Genomic DNA, 21,739 nt, shown 5'->3' with positions numbered 1-21,739 from the left:
AAAGACCAAGTGTCAATAGTAGAATGTAAACAGTCATGTGTAAAATAAAGTCATGAGGGTAGTTGAAGAGTCTCAAAGGAGAATGTCCAGGGTCACCCCACCCTTCTCTATATATAGAACCTCATAACTCATTGTAAAGGATTTTGGGAGCCAAGATTCTAATAGGTATAACTTAGAGAAATATTGGAGTGTATTGTAACAAGCCTTAGCTTCTCCACAGTGCAGAGTGAGTACATCTCTTTGGAGGAGCAAGCGGCAGTGACTGTAACATTTTGGTTGTATGTATGATAGGATCTTTCACTCTTTTAATATAAGAGAGGCAACACGTTTCATGCATATATTTTTATTGTAGTTCGACTATCCTGGTTACTCTAACGATGTATGTAGATGTAATTTACGCATGTATGTATAGACTATTTCGTATGTGTTTGTATGAATCTTATCGAAGCATGTTGTTGGTATAAATCATCACTTTCCATCGTCATCTATCCTGCTTTCCATCTCGTGATGTTTGTCATCTCGTGTGTTCCCTTTCAAGTTGTGTGCTAATATAGGCTTTTAAGGGGCGCACTCTTCTCCCCTTCCATGTGTTAGATCTTTTCATGCACCTTCCTTGACTCGCCACAAGGTCACACCCTTACTTCCAACAAGGACATCTTACTTACCTCTGCGCACAACCGCAGTCAAGGCGATACCATACTACCCATTGTCGGGACTCCTACTCCAAACGGTCTGAGGTCTAGTTGGGACTTCTTACTAGGGAGATACCCTGACTTGTTGATGGGTCCAGCACCGTCAACAAACTCTTAGGTGTTTTTTGTTTGAAGTCTTCAATTCTAATTGAATATTTATCTCTTGACAATTAGAGTTAAGTAATATTGGTATTTGTCTTGTTGTTCTAAGTAAATCATCATTGGCATCTAATATCATTGGTTAATTGTTATAAGTGGATTAAGTGCTCTAATTGTCATTTATAGTTCATATTGCAAGTGGATATCCATTGTAAACTCTCTATGTTGGAGAATCATTGAGCATCTTTCTTACATTTAAGTGATTGCATTTTGTGGGTATTTTTGACCACTCGAGTGGCACCTGATGATTATATGAAGACTCCATGCCCAAGGAGGTACTCAGAGACACTTGTACCATCAGATATCATCAGACTACCAAATTTTTTAAATTGTACTTCTATTTATCATCATCTTTTCTTGTACCTAGATTCCACACACTACAAGGAATTGTAATAAGTGATGTTAATAATGACGAGTTTTGAGTATGTAACAAGCTTAGGGTGTTGGGGACTCGATCAACAAACGAATACACCTTAGATTGTTTTTTTTACTTAGTTAATTATTCCTGACTTTTTAGTAGCGAATAATTTTCTAGGTTTTTTCACTCAAATTTACCCCAAAGTCGGGGTGACGGTTTGAAGGTTGTACGTCTAATGCATCTTACTGTCTAGAGTCGATGTATATTACCATACTATATCACACAAAAAAAATTGTGGAATTTGGTAGATCTAGGTAGTCATTTTTTAATTTTTTAGATTTTCCGCAGTGCGGAAATTGCAATAAAAATTGTAATTGAAATGTAATAAGTGTTGTCTAGAGAAGTTGTATGGGGTATGAGTAATAAAAATTACACCTCTCACCCTCAAATTTCTACTATAACACACTTTGAGGGGTTAATAATGTGTTCTAGACCCTCGAAGCCCGCTTTTCCTATGTTTAACGAAAAATGTGGCAATTAATTAGACCAGAATTAAAAAAATAGAGAGAAATAAATTATTCCATGTGACAGAATGACATGGAAATGACTTGTAAATTATCCCAAGTTAAAATATTGAGTCAAGGGAAATGTGGATGATGACTAAGCACACTGCATCATAAATACAACATTATCTCAAAGAAATGGAATTTTCCAGAGATAATGCGTCACTTGCACATGTGCAAAAATTGAATTTCTTTCATCTACACTCAGCACTTCAATTTGGGATTCGAGTTTCTCTTGAGGGGACCACGCATTCTCTTGGAGGATCTACGTTATTACTCATTGGGATCATCTATAGTGGTGGCATCACATGGATAGAGTTTGGTCTTGGACTTGAATCAACTACTTGCCTTGGTTCACACTTCAGTTTACTATTGTGCCACATAGATAATTTGATTTCTCTTGGAGGAGATCATGGTGACACACATGGAATTCAATTTTGCTTTTTTGCTTTGGTGGCTCTCTCATCTCCACTTAGAGCTTGGCTCTCTCTACCTTGGGATTGGCTCCAATGCCATTTGTCATTATCATTTTTCATTGGGATTTTCTCCCAACACTCTATATAATGAAGCTATGAGCTCTCATATTGTATCGTGTTATGAGTTATTGAGTTTGAGGAAACTCTGTCATTTTTTACTTGCATACTTTTATTAATATAATCAAGACTTTGGGGCTATTTGGCTGGTGTTCTCTTGGCGTTATGAGGTGATGTCCTTTCATGTTATTGCTATTGTGTTTAATTTATTTTGCATATTGAATTGATATTAGTTTATACTTGTCATCCTGTTTGGATTGATTTGTGCAAGCTATCTTGCACATATCATTGATTTAGAGTAATATTGTAAGAATAATCTTGCCAAGTTATTTTACGAGGAATGTTTGGTTTATATTATTTGTTATATTGCTCTAATCCTATTTGTGTAGGAAAGATTTTTTGTATTATGTGCAGAAATCCATTTGGAAGTGGGAGAACTCTCAATTAGATCAACTCATTCCTAGAGTCAAAACGATCCATTTCACTCCCAAGTCTTCCATCCAACAAGGAGCAAGAGGGAGTTTTCTTACTCTATAGCTACTTGATCATCCATTTAAATTTAAAATACTTCTTTGATTCTAGCTCTTTCAAAATTATATTAGCTATTCAATAGTCATTTCCAAAATTATATCTGCTATTCAAGAGTCATTTGAGTCATTTCCAAAGCTAGGCAAGTATGGGGGTTCACTCCCATTTACTTGAGCTAGCATTTTGTATATTAAATTGTAGTTTAGTTTTGGTTTATTTTTCCTAGTTTCACACTGACAATTGGTTTTGTTTTGTAACCCATAGGCTTGACCATTGGGCAGCAAAGAGTTTGAGAATAAGCATTGGAAAACTATTCACTCGTGTGTATGCAGGACACCCTCACGATATTCAAGGACTGGTTTTGTTTTGTAGCCCATAGGCTTGACCATTGGGCAGCAAAGAGTTTGAGAAGAAGCATTGGAAAACTATTCACTCGTGTGTATGCAGGACACCCTCACGATATTCAAGGACTAATTTCTAGGAAGTTCATAAGCATTTGAGGGAGAGCTACAAATTCATCTAGTTCGTGGGCCTTTTGAGCCTTGTAAATATCTTTTGGAGGGTTTTTCAATATTAAAGCTTGTTGTTATATTTTTTTGGGAGAGAGTCTAGCTTTGGTAAATTCCTATCTTTATAAGGATCTCTCTCATATTATGGGAAACCCTCTTGTCGGAATTTTTACCCATTTCAAGCACTAATAAAAGATACAAAAAAAATTGTTTGAGAGAGTTGGAGATTTTTCTCATGGTGTCACACGGAATGAGTCATTCTTGCGGACAAGACCGACCTCCCTAGTATCTAATGATATCTAGTGGCAAGCAAGCCAATCAAACTCTATCTTTCTCTAAATATGCAATTTATAAACAAAGGCAAACAAGTGTTTTAGGCCTACTTTGGGTCCAATGCAAGTTTGTGGAAGCCTCGCTCCTTTGATCCAAATGAGCTCCCTTGTAGCGAATCTGCAAACACAAACAAGCACACAAATTAAATAGCGCCTGAAAAGCCAATATAATAAAGCATACTTATCATGATGATCAAGGAATTCATGAAACAAATCACATAAGACAATTTGTTGAGAAAAATGAATCTGATTGTATTAATTCAAATCAAAGAAGAACTTTACAACTTGTGCCTTGATGCTGTACAAGCTCCTCCCAGGGTCCAACAAGAAGTCTCCTCTACTTTGACAAGTTTCACTCTCTTCCCAATGAAGCCAAAAGGTATGTGATCTCTCCTCTCAAGCTTAACTAGGAAGTCTCAATTCCACCAGCATTTACCCTCAAAAATGTTTAGCCTCTAACCTCTCTAGCAACCAGCCCAATGCCTTAATTTATAGTGCAATGGAGGGAAGTTAGTAGGTCCACCTTCAAAGGGATAAAACCCTCCTTCAAAGGGATAGCTCCTCTCATCAAAGGATTAGCTCCTTCTCTTTTGGGATGCATGAACCACCTAAGAGCGAACCATCCACGTCAAATTCCTTCTAGAATCATCTAGAATTAACCCAAAGTGAGTTTTTTAGAATAAACTTGCGCCTTTTTGACTTTCACAGGGGTCCGCACCCACTCCTTTAGAGACAGAGCGGGCAGGTCCGCAGGTAACATGAACAGGGGGTGCGGGACCACAGGCAATAGTGAGAGAAAGTGCGGAACCAGAGGTTTATTGATTTTTAAGGTCTTTCTCTCATTTTCAAAGCTTGACATGAAGAGCTGAGGTTTGAGACTTGCTTAGGAGGACAGTATGAGTGATGATAGACCCATACTGACTGCAAATAGTCATGGTGACAATATTTTGTGTAACACATGGCATCCCCCTTTCTTACTTAGAAGAGGGATTCTTGTGGGTGGACTAATTTTGCTTCTAGTTTTACTTAGTTTTCTAGCAATTAATTTCATTTTGTGCATGCTTAAAATTAACGCACTTCACTCCACATGCAATTTTTCCTAATTTTGTATTTAAATTCTCACATGCATAATCTTCAAGCTTGTAAACTTGAGAAAATCTTATCTCATGTGTAAACACTTCATACGTTGGCAAGGTTTAATTGTTTCGTAATTTATTCAAGTACATGCTTCATTACTTGGTCAATTTATGTTATATGTCATGGAAAATATTGGAGCATTATCATTTATTGGAAACAATTGTAGCTTAAAGTAATTTATTCCATTTTACTTGCATATTTTCCATTTAATGGGCCAAACACATATGAGCTCATTTACATTCTAGTCTCTCAAGTTTTGCAACTATCTTATTTCTCTTTGAAGCATTTGCATGTAGCATTATTTTAATTGGTGAATTAACACAATTTTCACTTCATTTAGGCATTTTAGTATGGGAAGGCCCCAAGCCTCACTAAAATGTTACCTCCAACATAACTTGGTTGGAGTAGACATCTTAGGGACCTTCTACTCTATGGACTCCTCACTCTAAGACCCAAATATTTGGGCGAAGGTGAAGTCTGAAGATTGAAGAATTCAATTGCAATCTTGTTGTAGAGGTAGTTAATAAAATTAACTAAGAGCACTTTCCATCACATTTACTTTACTTGTCTCTTGATGTTTTGATTTTTTATATTGCGAAGTTTATTTTCAAAAAACATTTCAAAGCAAGTATTATGATTCTTCAAATTGGTAATAAGTTCTTTCATTTCATGCTCAAATCTAATTCCATATTGAAATTTTGATCTAGCATTTAACATCTCCTATTTTACTTTCTTTCTTTTAAAGTAAATTTTCTAATTGTTGAGTTTTGTCAAGATATGTTTTGATTCATGAATTGATTCAATATCTTACAAATATCTTGTGTAACATCTTTTGTTTGCATTTTAGGGTTACTTTTCTTTCATTATTGGAAGCATTCCATCTTTACTTTAAGCAAAATGTATATTTTATTTTGTTGAGCAAATTCTTTATAAGGCACCGGTTTTATGGTTTCCTCACGTTAATGATTTTCATTGTTATTTCTCATATCATATTTTGCCATAGATCATTTAGAGTAATCCATTTTAACTATAACACTCTCCTAGAACCTCATATCACATTTAACTTAACTTTTCATTAAGGACCACCCCCTTTAGCTAACCTAGGAGATAGCTTAGATGGAGAGAGTCATGAACAATGTGACAACACCTTCTCTGAGTTCCCTGCCACCAACCACACCTTGTGGGGTTGAAGGTTTTTCTCACTAACCTTTAGGTAGGTGTAGGCGGCGAGTCACATTTTTGGCGCCTTTTTCGAGGACAAGCTTTCTTGTACTTGGGAAATCGACTAAGTTTTGGTATTAGCATATTGAAACTTTAGATTTAGATTCTTACTCAAGTGACGACTCCACTCAATCCAAATTTTGCAAGAGCCTCTACTAGGATAAATTCAAGTGGTCTAGTTATCCCCTATCCTGATCCCGAATGGATTTTTAAAGAGAGTTTAAATAGGCTTCTCATAGTAGAGCTCTTGCTGATCTTGGGCAAGAGGCTATCCCTGATATTCATTTGTTTTTTCAAGAAGAAGTAGAGCCTAGCATCATGAATGATCTTTTTTCTCCTTGTAATTTTACTAAAATATATGGCTATCCTCACAATATCCCTGATAAGGCTATTGAAAGGTTTCCTTCTTTCCCAGGAAAGAATACCATTAATGTTGCATCACATGTAAAGAACTTTAATGTTCACATTTTTAATTGGTGTAACGTTGCTAACTATGAGGATGTTAAGACGAGATTTTTTGTTCTCTCTTTGGAAGAGGATGCTCTTGAAAGGTTCACAGGGAAACATGTTAACTCTTATGACTCTTTACAAGCAATCATTACTTCTTTCATAGGAAAAATTGGAGAGAAGAGAGAAAATAGTCACTTGATCAGTGCCATTAGCTACATGAAGAAAAATGAGAATGAAACCATGGAGGAGTTTAACAAGAGATCCAATGCATTTGTAAAAACCATGCCTACAACTATTAAACCTCCTGATGAATTTCTCTTATGCTCGTATTTGGAGGTTTTTTGTGTTGACATTGTTTGAGAGTTGAGGAGGAAAGAGCATGCAACTTTGGGTACAGCTCACACTGAGGCCTTGAAGATGGAAAGGGATAGAAATCAATCAAGGAAATCTGAAATTCCTCGTTTCAATAGAGGGCCATCAACATCTAATGATTCCAAAGGCAAGGCCAAGGAAGAAACTACACATGATCCTATTAAAGAATTAACTCAACTCATCAAGAGCATCGAAGCAAGTCACACTAAAGAAATGCAAGCCATGAAAAATAGGTTGGTGGCCATGGAAAGGTCACAAGTGCAAATATCCCAACCTAGGCAAAATGATAGATGGCAAAAGAATAAAGGCCCTCCACAAGATTATAGGCCTCCAAATCCATTGGAATCCACCATAATGGTAGATCAAATTCCCCCTTTTTTTAAGCCATGTAATGAGTTCCATGAAGAGGCCACATGCCCATATGTAAAGAGAATTATGGAAGGTAGCATGTTAGGAGATGACCATGTAGGAACAAGTTGGTCAAATCAATATGCTCTCCATGGAAGATCAAATATACACCATTAAAATAAATCAAGAGATTGACCATAAGCCTAATAATCTTGGGGTTGACAATATGATTGCAAGAATCTGGACAGATTCTTGCTATGGCAAAGCACAAAGGGATGACTTATCAGAGAAGGGATATTCAAGACCAAAATAATCACTAAAAAAAATTTCCTCCTACTTCAGAATTAAATTTTGACTTAGGCAATTGGGTGAATAATGCAAAGGTTTCTATCCCAGTGAAAGAACTTTTAATGTTACCATCTCAAGCGGAAATTACTAAGTTCCATTGAAGTTACTCAAATGGAAGAAAATATTGATGAACCAGAACATGAAGAAATTGTATTGAAAAGTATGAATTGTTATGTGGGGAACAAAGATCATTTACCATTTTATGTTTCTTTGATAGTGAATGATCGTCTTTTACATAATTGCATGCTTGATTCAAGGGCTTCATCAAATGTTATGACCAATAAAGCCATGGAGAAACTGAATTTAAGGGTATCTAGGCCGTATCACAACATATATTCAATGGATTCTAAAAGAATTGAAGTGTGTGGGATAATTAAATATTTACAGGTTTTCCTAGCTGCATACCCAAACAAAATAATGACTATGGATATTGTTGTGATAAATGTTCCCGATTCATGGGGAAAGATCCTATCAAGAAAATGGGCATCAGATTTAGGTGGGTAGCCTTCAAATGGAATTGTCATATGCCACCATCCCCATGCTTGATAATACATTTGCCAAACTTGATTAGGAGTTAGAGAAAAGATATCATGTTGAGGATCCAAGGTAACCTAACAATGAGATTATCTATAGATCATGCTAGACGAGAAGTGATGCAGTGTTGACAAATTTTCTCCCCGTCCCCCACAACAGAACATTCAAAATGAATAGATTAGGCATACCTCAAAACGCTAGGGTACTTCAAATCTTCAATCAGAGCATTTTCAAAACAAGGCATTAGGATTGACAGTAATTACATCGTCATCACCAGTTTTGAGCATGATCAAGCCTCAACAAATCAATATTCGAAAAAAGAAAAGGAAGAGGTTTGGTATGTTTGATGGCCACAAACAGGTTAATATTGGGGCGAGTCGTAGTCCCGAAATAGTTAGAATTGGATAAGGCACATCAAAGAAAAAACCTATGGATTTGCCTGTGAGTAAGCAGGTTCTCAATATGGATTTCACCGAAGACATCTAATGCCATGGGGACACTTGTACCATCAAATATCATCATACTACTAGAGTTTTTAAACTCTACATCTATTTCTCGTCATCTTTTCTTGTACCCAGATTCCACATCATACAGGGAATTGTAATAAGTGATGCTAGTAATGACAAGTTTTGAGTCTGTAACAGGCCTATGAGTTGCGGACTCTATCAGCAAGCGAGTACACTTTGAAGTGTTTTTTTATTTGGTTAATTATTCCTGCTTTTTTAGCGTCGAATAATTTTCTAGGTTTTTTCACTCAAATTTACCCCAAAGTTGGGGCAATGGTTTGAAGGTTCAGCCCCTAATACATATTAGTGTCTAGAGTCGATGTATGTTAACATATTAGATCACACAAAAAATTCATGGAATTTGGCTAGCTCTAGGCAGTCATTTTTTAATTTTTTAGATTTTTCACAGTGCGGAAATTGCAATAAAAATTGTAATTGAAATGTAACAAGTGTTGTCTAGAGAAGTTGTATGGAGTATGAGAAATAAAAATTACACCTCTTGCGCTCAAATTTCTACTATGACACACTTTGAGGGGTTCATAATGTGTTCTAGACCCTCAAAATACACTTTTCTTATGTTTAATAGAAAATGTGGCAATTACTTAACCTAGAATTAAATAAAATAAAGATAAATAAATTATTCCATGTCATAGAATAACATGGAAATGACTTGGAAATTATCCCAAGTCAAAATATTGAGCCAAAGGACATGTGGATGATGATTGAGCACACTGCATCATAGATACTCCATTATCTCAAAGAAATCGAATTTCCTAGAGTTAATGCAGCACTTGCACATGTAGAAAAATCAAATTTCGTGGAGGAGTTAATGCACATAGCAATATTTGACTGGGATTTTGGGGAGGATTCCCTGGGAGTTTGTCTCACTTACACTCCACTTCATCTACACTCAACACTTCAGTTTGGGATTCGATTTTCTCCTGAGGGGACCATGCATTCTCTTGGAGGCTCTACACTATTCCTCATTGGGGTCATCTACAGTGGTGACATCACATGGATAGAGTTTGGTTTTGGACTTGAGTCAACTGCTTGTCTTGGTTCACACTTCAATTTACTATTGTGCCACATAGAGAATTCGATTTCTCTTGGCGGAGTTCATGGTTACTCACAGGGAATTCGATTTCTCTTTGGTGGCTCTCTCATGTCCACTTAGAGCTTGGGTCTCTCTACCTAGGGATTGGCTCCAATGCCACTTATCATGACCATTATTCATTGGGATTTGCTCCCAACTCTCTATATAATGAGGCTATGGGATCTCATATTGTATCATGTTATGAGCTATTAGTCTTGAAGAAACTCTGTCATTTTGTACTTGCATATTTTTCTTAATATAATAAAGACTTTGGGGCTATTTGGTTGGTGTTCTCTTGGCGTTATGAAGTGATGTCTTTTCATTCTATTACTATTGTTTTTAATTGCTATTACATATTGAATTGATATTACTGATACTTTTCATCTTGCTTGGATTGATGTGTGCAAGCTATCTTGCACATATCATTGATTTAGAGTAGTATTTTAGGAATAAGCTTGCCAATTCATTTTAGGAGGAATTTTTGGTTTATCTTATTCATTAAATTGCTCTAATCCTTTTGCAAACTAATACTTGTTCAAGTGTGTAAGAAATATCTTTTGTATTATGTGCGGGAATCTATCTGGAAGTGGGAGAAATCTCAATTAGATCAACTCACTCCTAAAGTCAAAGCGATTCAAAACTCGGCCATTTTTTCAATCCAAGTCTTCCATCCAACGAAGAGAAATAGGGAGTTTTCTTACTCTATAGCTATTTGATCATCCATTTAAATTTAAAACACTTCTTTGATTGTAGCTCTTTCAAAATTATATATGCTATTCAAGAGTCATTTCCAAAGCTAGACAAGTATGGGGGTTCACTCCCATTTATTTGAGCTAGTATTTTGTATATTAAATTGTAGTTTAGTTTTGGTTTATTTTTCCTAGTTTCACACTGACAAATGGATTTGTTTTGTATCCCATAGGCTTGAGCATTGGGCAACAAGGAACTTGAAGAGAAGCATTGGGAAACTACTCACTCGTGTGTATACAGGACCCCCTCACGCTATTCAAAGACTGATTTCTAGAGAGGTCGTGAGCATTTGAGGGAGAGTTGCAAAATCATCTAGGTTGTGGGCCTTTTGTGTGAAAATTTTGAAGACTGGAATCCTACTGCAGCAACTGATATTATCTCTTCTACTTGTTAAATAAATTAAACAAATTATTTGCAGTTTCTTACGACAAATGTCAAAATAAATACATTGCAACCTTCACCAATTAAATACTGCAGAAAAATAAATGCAAGGAAAATTAGAGAAATGCTAGCACACATATAATCACATTAGCATAGTGATTTTTGAACAATCGTCCTCAGAAAAACCCAATGCGGGAAAACCGGTGCAGCAGATGAGGATTTATTTATTATTCTTTAGCAGTAATTCATGTACAAGATATCAGACAGCAAAAATAGAGAAAGAAACACTGAGAGAAATTTAGCAATAAATTTCTCACTCTCCACAACAATTCTCTAACCCTGAAACAGACCCTTTGCCCTTACGCTGGTCTCATTGTGTCATCCTCTGCGCAATTCCCTAATGAACTGCGTCCTCTCACGCTGGCCCTTCCAGAATTTATCCTGCACTCTCGGACTACTGCTGATGCCCTCTCTCTTTCCCCTGCAACTCACCTCTAGCTCTATCTTCTCTTATTAAACTTCAGCCACAGAGAAAATCGATCTACCTATGCAACTGTATATCTGCACTGGTGCATTCTCCATCTACTCATCAACTTCTTCTTATAATCTTCTGTTGGAGCACCAACGACCAAGATTAAAACATAATCGATGGCCCAGATTAATTCCCTGTCGATCCGTGTGAGTTTCTAGATGATTCTCATCACATCTCAATTAACACTGATTAATTAACCATATTCCCTAAGTTTAGACTTAGGAAATAATTAAAAATTGGTTAATAATCTAATTGAGACACTTATGGGTGGAATTTCCAGAAACGATTTCTGGGTTTTGGAGAACTCGGTCATTCTAGCCTCTCCACAAAGTTTCATGGCCAGAACACATCCGATGCTACAAAAACTAACACTTCCTCTTAGCGAGGAATGTGTTCTAGTGTTGCTACCCCTTATAGCAACACCCTATATCTACATCATATCCTGTCACGCTGTTGATGTCTGGCTACTACTGCCCACCAACTACTGCACAACCCTTATATGTGTTGCATTTGTGTTGCTGTTGACCCTGCTAGACTGTTGTCAACTATTGCATCTACACTACAACTCGCTCTCAACTACTACTACTGACCCTGCTGAACTGTTGTCAACTATTGCATCTACACTGCAACTCTCAACTGATGTTGTTGAGAATCCATCAGTTTCTGCTATTGAAATGGGTTCTCCACCATACGTATATGTTCTCTGAACTGGATGAACTTAGCTCTCCCTAGAGCTTTTGTGAGTATGTCTGCTGCCTGATAGCCTATAAGGACATACTGCAGTTGGACTGCCCCACGTTGAACACAATATCTGATGAAATGACATCTGATATCAATGTGCTTCGACCTATCATGAAATACTGGATTCTCAAAGAGTTTTATACAACTTTGATTATCACAGTAAACATTGGTCGCTCCCATTTTCTTCCTGAACAAACTCACTAGCAATTTCCTAAGCCATATGGATTCGCACATAGCCATGCTGCCTGCCATATATTCTGCTTCTACTGAGCTCAGTGCTACTGATTTTTTCTTCCTGCTGCACCAAGAGACCATCCCTAATCCAACGCTAAAGCAGTACCTGGAGGTACTTTTCCTGTCCACTGAACTACTTGCCCAATCTGCGTTTGTGAATCCGCTTAATCTGACGTCATCTCCTCGAGTATATTTCAACTTGAGCCCAACTGTTCCACGCACATACCTAAGAATGTGCCTAGTTGTTGCCCAATGTACCTTCTTTGGTTCCATCATGAACTGGCTAAGGGTATTGACAGCGAAGCAAATGTTTGGCCTAGTGTTGACCAAATACATGAGAGACCCAATTAGCTATCTGTACAGAGTGGGGTCTACTTCCTTGTCCCTTGATGTATCTATCTTCTTCCAGTTGGTAATCATTGGTGTTACCATGGGTCTGCAATCTTGCATTCTGAATCTCTTCAAAATTTATGTAGCATATCTGTCTTTCCCAAAGAAGATCTCCCTATTCTTCTACCATACTTCCAATCCTAGAAAATAGTGTATCAACCCCATATCCTTCATGTCGAATTTCGCTGCAAGGTTCCTTTTGTTGTTCTTTATGAGCCCCAACAATCTTGTCAAAAACAGATCATCTACATATAAAACCATAATGAGAGGCTCATTCTCCACCATCAGATAGTAGAGATTGGGATCTGCATCACTCTTGATGAATCCCAATTGCTACAAGTAACTATCAATATGACCATACCACACCTTGGGTGCCTGCTTGAGCCCATATAGGGCTTTCTTCAATCTGCATACATGAGTGCACTTCTCATGAGTTTCAAAGCCTTCAGGCTACTCTATGTATACCTCTTCTTCTATCACCCCATTCAAGAATGTTGTCTTGATGTCCATCTGGTGAATTTCCCATCCCATTTGTGCTGTTAGGGATATGACAGATCTGATAGAGGTATATCTGGAAACTGGGGTGAAGGTCTCCTCATAGTCTATTCCTTCCTTCTGTGCATACCCCTTTGCCACGAATCTAGCCTTGTACTTCTCCACACTGCCATCTGCAGCGTACTTGATCTTGTAGATCCATCTAGAGCCTACAATTGATTTGTCTTTTGGACGAGGCACTACCTCCCAAACATCATTTGTCATTATAGAGTTGTATTCTTCTTCCATGGAATCCACCCACACCCGATGTTGTGTGACTTCTTGAAAATTGGAAGGCTCTGCAACCTAAGATAAAAAGGCTTCATATTTGTCAGGCTGCCTGCGCTCTCTTTTGTCTATCCTGGGAGCTTCGACAAACTCCTCTATGTCTCTTAAGTTCTGGCGCACTTCCCTACTGGCTCTACCACTGGTGGTGGGAGGTTCAGTCAATTCCTCCTCTTATTCTTGTTGCTTCGTCTGCTGAGAACTTTCTGGATCTCCTACTCCTAAGGAGATTCTAGTACTAGTCATTGTACTTGATCCCTGCGACTGTCCTCCTGCTTGTCCAACTTGTTGTCCCTGCTGCTGAACTAATGGAACTTTTTCTTACTGATCCCCTGTATGCATCTCTTGATATTTTCTATAATCTGTCTTCCATGAGATTCACATCTCACCTTACTACAATCTTCCTACTGCTAGGAATGTAGATTCTATATGCCTTTGAGGTTTTGCTATATCCTACGAGGAACCCCTTCTCTGTAGTTTGACCTAACTTACTTTGTTTTTCATCTGGGATGTGACAGTAAGCCACGCTCCCAAAGATCCTCAAATGACTTATTTCAGGCTTCTTCCCTGTGAAGACTCCTTCTAGCATTTTCTTCCCCAGTGCTCTATGAGGTGTTCTGTTCTAAATGTACATTGTCATGTTACATGCCTCGGCCCATAGAAATCTAGACAAATCCTGGTCATATAACATAGTCTTTGCAGCCCCAACTATTGTTTTGTTCTTCCGCTCCGCTACTCCGTTATGTTGGGGGTTTTATGGAGCTATCCATTCTCTTTTAATGCCCTCTTGCGCACAAAAACTTGTGAAGTCTTTATCAGTGTGTTCTCCACCATTATTTGAATGCAGCACCTGGATCTTTTTCCCTGTCGTGTTCTCTACGAGTACCTTGAACTCTCTGAACCGATCAAAGACCTCATCTTTGGTTTTTTGAAAATAAATCCAGGTATTCCTGGAATGGTCATCAATAAAAGTGACAAAATATTCACTTCCACTAAGAGTTTTGGTGGACATATGACTGCAAACATCTGAGTGTATCAATCCCAAAACGCCTTTTGCTTTGCTATTACTTATGGGAAATGTTGCCTTAACGTACTTCCCAAGTACACAGCCTCTACAAATGTCGTTGTGCTCAGTATTGAGAATGGAACACCCGTTACAGTTTCTCTAAGCATCCTAAGTGCTCCATGGTGTAAATGTCCCATCCTCCCATGCCATAGTTCATTCAACTCCATATCGCTGCTATTGTCCTTGCCTATCAGTGCCATTGGAGAATCTTGTATAACCTGTTGCTTCTAGCTCTAATTTGCCTCACCTTCTTCCAGCTAGAGTGTTTGACATACACTTTCTTCCCCACAAAGTGTACATCGTACCCCTTGTCCTGCAACTGGGACACTGAAATTAGATTCATAGCCAATCTTGGCACATTTAGTGCATTAGTAGCACTGGTGTTGGTTCCTGTTTCAGTTTGAAACTCTATGGTGCCTCTCCCTACCGGGGTACATTTGGTTTTGTTCCCCATAGTGATATGGAAGTCCATCTGCTCCTCCTAATAGCTAGACAAATATTCTCTAACTCCCGCCATATGAGCTGAAGCTCCACTATCAATATACCAGATACCAGATGATACTGAACCTGACAAGCACGCAAATTCATCTTCGAATCTGGAAGAAAATTCTAAGGCTTCCTAATTTCTAATTCTATCCATGACTTTTCTATGTTATTTCTCCTTTCCTTCTCAAGGTTGATTTTGCTGCTACAAAACGCTGCATCCTAGCTACAAATCTGCTCTGCAAGGAAACTGCTACAACTCCCTCTGCCTCTGGTAATCTTCGATCTCAAAAAATTTATTCTCTGTCAACTCTCTCAAATAAATAAATTTTCCTCAAAAACTGACCCTCCTGGCCAAGGAACTGCGCTGCCTCTTGAGGGTTTCGAACTGCTGCTTATGCAAAGATTCAAAATTCCTCCTCCTTCTGCTACTGAGCTCTCTGGCTTATGATCTGTGCTTCGATACCATGTGAAAATTCTGAAGACTGGAATCCTACTGCAGCAACTGATATTATCTCTTCTATTTGTTAAATAGATTAAACAAATTATTTGCAGTTTCTTACGGCAAATATTGAAATAAATACACTGCAACCTTCACAAATTAAATAATGCAGAAAAATAAATGCAAGGAAAATTAGAGAAATGCTAGCACACATATAAGCACATTAACACAATGATTTTTGAACAGTCGTCCTTGGAAAAACCCAATGTGGGAAAATCGGTGCAGCAGATGAGGATTTCTTTATTATTCTTCAGCAGTAATTCATGTGCAAGACAGCAAAAATAGAGAAAGAAACACTGCGAGAAATTTAGCAATAAATTTATCACTCTCCACAGCGATTCTATAACCCTGAAACGGACCCTCTGCCCTTACGCTAGTCTTACTGTGTCATCCTCTATGCAGTGCCCTGATGAACTACGTCCTCTCTCACGCTGGCCCTTCCAGAATTTATCCTGCACTCTAGACTACTGTTGATGCCCTCTTTCTCTCCCATGCAACTCACCCTCTGGCCCTATCTTCTCTTACTGAACTTCATCCACTGAGAAAATCGATTTGTCTGTGCAACTGAGTCTCTACAAAGGTGCATTCTCCATCTACCCATCGACTTCTTATAATCTTTTATTGGAGCACCAACAACCAAGATTAAAACATAATCGATGGCCCAAATTAATTCCTTGTCAATCTGTGTAAGTTTCTAGATGATTCTCACCAATGTTGCAGTAATCGTTATCGGGATATTATCGGCGAGGGGAAAAAATCGTAAAAATCGGGAAAAAAATCAGTAAAAATTGGGAAAAAAATCGTAACATACACAAATATTCATTTTTTTCAATTTTTTTAATATCTAAAGCATCTACAACATAAAATAAATACATTGACACATAAATATGATAAAAGAACTAATATATAAAATGTTTAATATCATTTCTAGTGCTACATCACACATAACAGTGAATCATGTCTTGAATAGTAAGTCTTGACTCATGACTCCCAACTCAACCTCAAAATATCAACAAAAAATATAATAATGTATCACATGAGTCATAACGTCATATACAATAAAATGAACCAAATAACTAAAGTCTAATACTGCTGATTTCCTCTGCCCCTCTTGCAAGAAAATGCAATAGCTTTCCCTTTCCCTCTAGATGTAGATGCGGGTGCAGTTGGCAGTGGACTCTGCTATGCTCTAGAAGCTGAAGAACTAGGAGCTATAGGAGATATACCACGTCCTCTACTAGTGGCAGGGGTAGCCCGGGTAGGTGGTGTCACCTCCTCCTCATATTGGTCCGCCTCCTCCTCCTCCTCCTCCTCCTCCTCCCCCTCCACTACCTCCTGCTCTAACCAATAATCAGTAGACTCCATGAGAGGCCTCTCGGCCTCGACCCTCCATGCAGCAGTGGTGTCAATCCCATCCAATGAGATGGCCTCCATATCAAGTATCCTCTCAAGTTGCCTCACCCACAATCGAAGATTGTAGTAGACGTAGACCATGTCATTAAGTCGCTGGGACTCCAACCTGTACAAAGATCATGAAATAATAATTATAAAAAAAAAATATTGTTTAATGAATTCAAAAAATTATTTGAAAATTTGCAATATTTTAAGTGTTAACCTGTTGCGCTTCTTGTTGTGTATTTTTTCAAATACACTCTAGTTGCGCTCGCATCCTGAGGAGCTACATGTTTGGCTGAGGATTCGAATGGCAAGCTTTTGCAAAAGGGGTACCCTAGCACCATACATTCTCCACCATGCATCTACAACAAAATTACAAATAAAATTTTAAATAAACATAAGAAAAAAATGAAATTTGAAAGTTGAAGCAAAGTATGAAGTTATGAACTTGAAGAGACAATGAAATTTGAAACAAACTAAAAAATACCTGGCATTTTAGTCGTCTTATCAGTCACAGCCATGTCAAAGCCAAATGTGCCACCTGCCATCCTGTATGTCTCAATTTCTTTGGAGATTTTTGTACGTTCTGCTGGAGATCACACCATCCTCTGAACACAGGTTAAGAATCCATCCATGATCTCAGCACATGGGTAAGAAAATGCGGGGTTCAGGTAGATCCCTGCAGCATGAATGGGACAATGGAGTGTGTTGTTCTATCGTTCATCAATCACTTCCCATAGGAGGAGTTGTCTCTGAAACCCCTCATCTCCCTTATCATCATAGTAGGCCCGAATGGATTCTTTTGCCCTGTCCATGGCCTCATACAAATAGCCTGTTGCAAGCTTCTCACCGTCAACTAAACGAAGAACCTTTACCCAAGGTTCAATAACAATGCACACCTCCTGCACGCCCGCCCAGAAGTCTTCCTGGTATGAAACTAGTCTGCATATGGCCTCTCTCTCTGGTTTGCGGCTCATTGTCAAAGCACGCCACTCCTCTAAAAGAAACATTCTCTTCACATCCCACATAGAATTCAAGAGGCATTAAAGAGATATGAAACTCATGGCAAACCGTGTAATGGCGGGGCGCACCAACTCTTTGTTGTTGATGAATTTTCTCATCAAGCTAAGCACAGATATATGATTATATATAAATTTTGTAATGCTTTTTGATGACTCAACAATATCTTTGACAAAGGAAATTTTCCCTATGTCCTCCAACATCAAATCAATACAATGTGCAGCACAAGGTGTCCAAAATAAAGTAGGATGCCTCTCCATAAGCATCTTGCCAGCAGCAACATAATTTGCAGCATTGTCTGTTATGACTTGGACAACATGTTCTGCACCCACCTCCAAAATAAACACATCCAGCAAATCACATAAAGTTTTTGCATCTTTGATATGTGAAGATGCATCAACAGATTTCATAAACATAGTCCCCTTGGGACAACTAACCAAGAAGTTTATAAGGGTTCTCCCCTTTTGGTCGGTCCAACCATCTGACATCACAGTGCATCCTGTTTGTGCCCATGATGCCCTAAACTCCTCCAATCTTTTGGTGCAGTCAACCTTTTCATTTTGAAGAATCCGGCCTCTAAAATCATCATAAGAAGGGATTTTGTACCCTGGGCCAACAGTTGCAATAGCATCAACAGCAGGCTGGAAAAATGGATTATTCCTTGCAACGCTGAAAGGAATATCACTCCAAAGGAAAAAAAATTGGCCAACAGCTTGTCAGCTTCTTCTTTCTTTGTTTCTTTAAGCATTGAAGTGATAGATGGTTGTGAACCTGGTGTGGTTCTAGGAACAAAAAATGATGAGGTAGCTACCAGGTTGGTTGTAGATATTGATGCTGAAGTAGAACCAATGCCACTTCCTTGTTCACCTGAGCCTAACACAGCCTTTGTTAGTTGCTTCTTCATTTCTGCTTTGGCCTCTCTATTGTGCTCTAAATTTTCCAATGATCTCATGGCTTTTCGGATGATTTCAGGATTTGTATTTGTGCAAGGCCCTACATCAAATCTAGGGATTTGTGCAAGGTGATACTTCAATCTGTAAACCCCCCTGACATATGTTGCCCACACAACTTGCAAGACAAGTTTATTTTATCAAACCCTCCATCAGGTTCACCAAATTCCCACAGAGAGTCCAATTTCCTTGGCATGTTTGTAACTTGGTTGAACTCTGGATTCTTGAATTTTAAATTTGGAAGATGAAGTTTGACTTTGAACTTTGAACTTGAATGGTGAACCTATGGAAAAATAAGGATTACAAGTTAAAAACTTACAATTTACAAAAACTAAAAAAACATTACATACATGAGTAACATGACAAAAACACATGGAATTTTTGACAATTTAAGTTTTTAACAAACAAAATCAAAATCAAAAACCCCATCAAGATTCAAATCAATTCAAAAATATTTGATAACCCATTGAATTATTTTAATAAACAATGGGTTATTAAAATTCCAAACCCAACCAAAAACATTAAAAAAAAAACCAAAACAAAGTTACAAAACACAAAATTTTGGTGCCCATACCGGTTTGATGGAGAAAATTCGTCTCCTCCTTAGCTCTCAATCTGTTTTTCTCCTCCAATCAACTGATTCAGCTCCCAAACGACCAAGCTTTCTTTGCTAGGTCACTCCAAAACCCCGTCGCTGCTACTATCTGTGCAAATGATTTTCCAAAAATCATGTTTTTGGTCTTATAAACACGTTGTCCCCGTGGCCCATGATTTTTTCAAATCGAATTGCGATTTTTTCCAAAAGATCATGGTTATTTCAAAAAATCGCAATTTTTTCCAAAAAATGGCCGAAAAAGAAAACTTGTAATTATCGCGTGATTTTATCGGTGAAATTTGGAAATCGCGATTTTTGCAACACTGATTCTCACCACATCTCAATTTATACTGATTAATTAACCATATTTCCTAAGTTTAGACTTGGAAAATAATTAAATATTGGTTAATAATCTAATTGAGACACTTCTTGGTGGAATTTCCAGAAACGATTTATGGGTTTTGGAGAACTCATTCATTCTAGCATCTCCACAAAGTTTCGTGGCCAGAACACATCCGATGCTACAAAAACTAACATTTTGAGCCTTGCAAATCTCTTTTGGAGAGTTTTTACATCTTCAAGCTTGTTGTTATAATTTTTGGGAGAGAGTCTAGCTTTGGTAAATTTCTATCTTTGTAAGGATATCTCTCATATTGTGAGCATGCCTCTTTTTGGCATTTTCACCCATTTCAAACGCTAATAAAAGTTAAAAATTTCATTTGACGGAACTTGGGATTTGACGGAACTTGGGAACTTGGGTAAATTTCTATCTTTGTAAGGATATCTCTCATATTGTGAGCATGCCTCTTTTTGGCATTTTCACCCATTTCAAACGCTAATAAAAGTTAAAAATTTCATTTGACGGAACTTGAGATTTTTCCCATGGCATCCCCCTTCCTCACTTAAATAAAGTATTCTTGTGACTGAACTATTTTTGCCTCTAGTTTTTCTTAGCTTTCTAAAACTTAATTTCATTTTGTACATGCTTAAAATTAACATATTTCACTCCACATGCAATTTTTCCTAATATTGTATTTAAATTGTCACATGCATAAGTTTCAACATTGTAAACTTGAGCAAATATTATTTCATGTGTAAACACTTCATACATGGACAAGTTTTAATTGTTTCATAATTTCTTCAAGTACATACTTCACTATTTGGTCAATTTATGTCATATGTCATGGAAACTATTAGAGCATTATCATTTATTTGAAACGATTGTAAGTTAAAAGAAATCTATTCCATTTTACTTGTCTATTTTCCATGTGCAAACACATATGAGCTCATTTACACTCTAGTCTCTCAAATTTTGCAACTATTTTATTTCACTTTGAAGCATTTGCATATAGCATTATTTTAATTAGGGAATTAACATAATTTTTCACTTTGAAGCTCTCAAATTTTGCAACTATTTTATTTCACTTTGAAGCATTTGCATATAGCATTATTTTAATTAAGGAATTAAAATAATTTTTCACTTTGAAGCATTTGCATATAGCATTATTTTAATTAAGGAATTAAAATAATTTTTCACTTTGAAGCATTTGCATATAGCATTATTTTAATTAGGGAATTAACATAATTTGCATTTCCTCTAGGCATTTTAGTATAGGAAAGCTCCAAGTCTCACTAAAATTTTACCTCCGACATAAGTTGGTTGAAGTAGACATCTCAGGGACCCTCTACTCCTCTATGGACTCCTCACTATGAGACCCAAAAAATTTTGCAGCTATTTTATTTCACTTTGAAGCATTTGAATATAGCATTATTTTAATTAAGGAATTAACATAATTTTTCACTTTGAAGCATTTGCATATAGCATTATTTTAATTAGGGAATTAACATAATTTGCATTTCCTCTAGGCATTTTAGTATAAGAAGGCCCCAAGTCTCACTAAAATTTTACCTCCGACATAAGTTGGTTGAAGTAGACATCTCAGGGACCCTCTACTCCTCTATGGACTCCTCATTGTGAGACCCAAATATTTGTGCGAGGGTGAGGTCTAAGGATTGAAGAATTCAAATTGCAATCTTGTTGTAGATATAGTTAATAAAATTAACTAAGAGAACTTTCCATCACATTTACTGTACTTGTCTCTTTGTTTTGAGTTGTTATATTACAAAGTTTATTTTCAAAGAAAGTATTGTGATGCTTCAAATTGGTAATAAGTGCTTTCATTTCATGCAAGTCTAAT

At 37.3% G+C, this 21,739-nt stretch overlaps 1 long non-coding RNA gene across 2 annotated transcripts in view; it reads right to left on the bottom strand.

Annotated features, from left to right (window-relative positions):
- LOC149183320 (uncharacterized) overlaps positions 1-21,739 on the bottom strand; it is a 151,031-nt gene that overhangs the window by 57,076 nt on the left and 72,216 nt on the right. The window contains exon 2 of one of the 2 annotated variants that reach the window (XR_016257695.1): positions 3,726-3,792. The exons of the other annotated variant lie outside the window; for it this stretch is intronic. This is a non-coding gene — a long non-coding RNA (uncharacterized LOC149183320). The remainder of the gene's footprint in view (positions 1-3,725; positions 3,793-21,739) is intronic. 2 annotated transcript variants of the gene reach the window in all.

Source organism: Pinus tabuliformis, chromosome 3_2 (assembly GCF_031772625.1).
Source record: "Pinus tabuliformis cultivar Carrire ecotype Pingquan chromosome 3_2, CPIR1, whole genome shotgun sequence".
NCBI classification, from domain to species: Eukaryota; Viridiplantae; Streptophyta; class Pinopsida; order Pinales; family Pinaceae; genus Pinus; species Pinus tabuliformis.
Note: the sequence above shows the minus strand (reverse complement) of the source record. Positions and strands in the feature narration are given on the sequence as shown.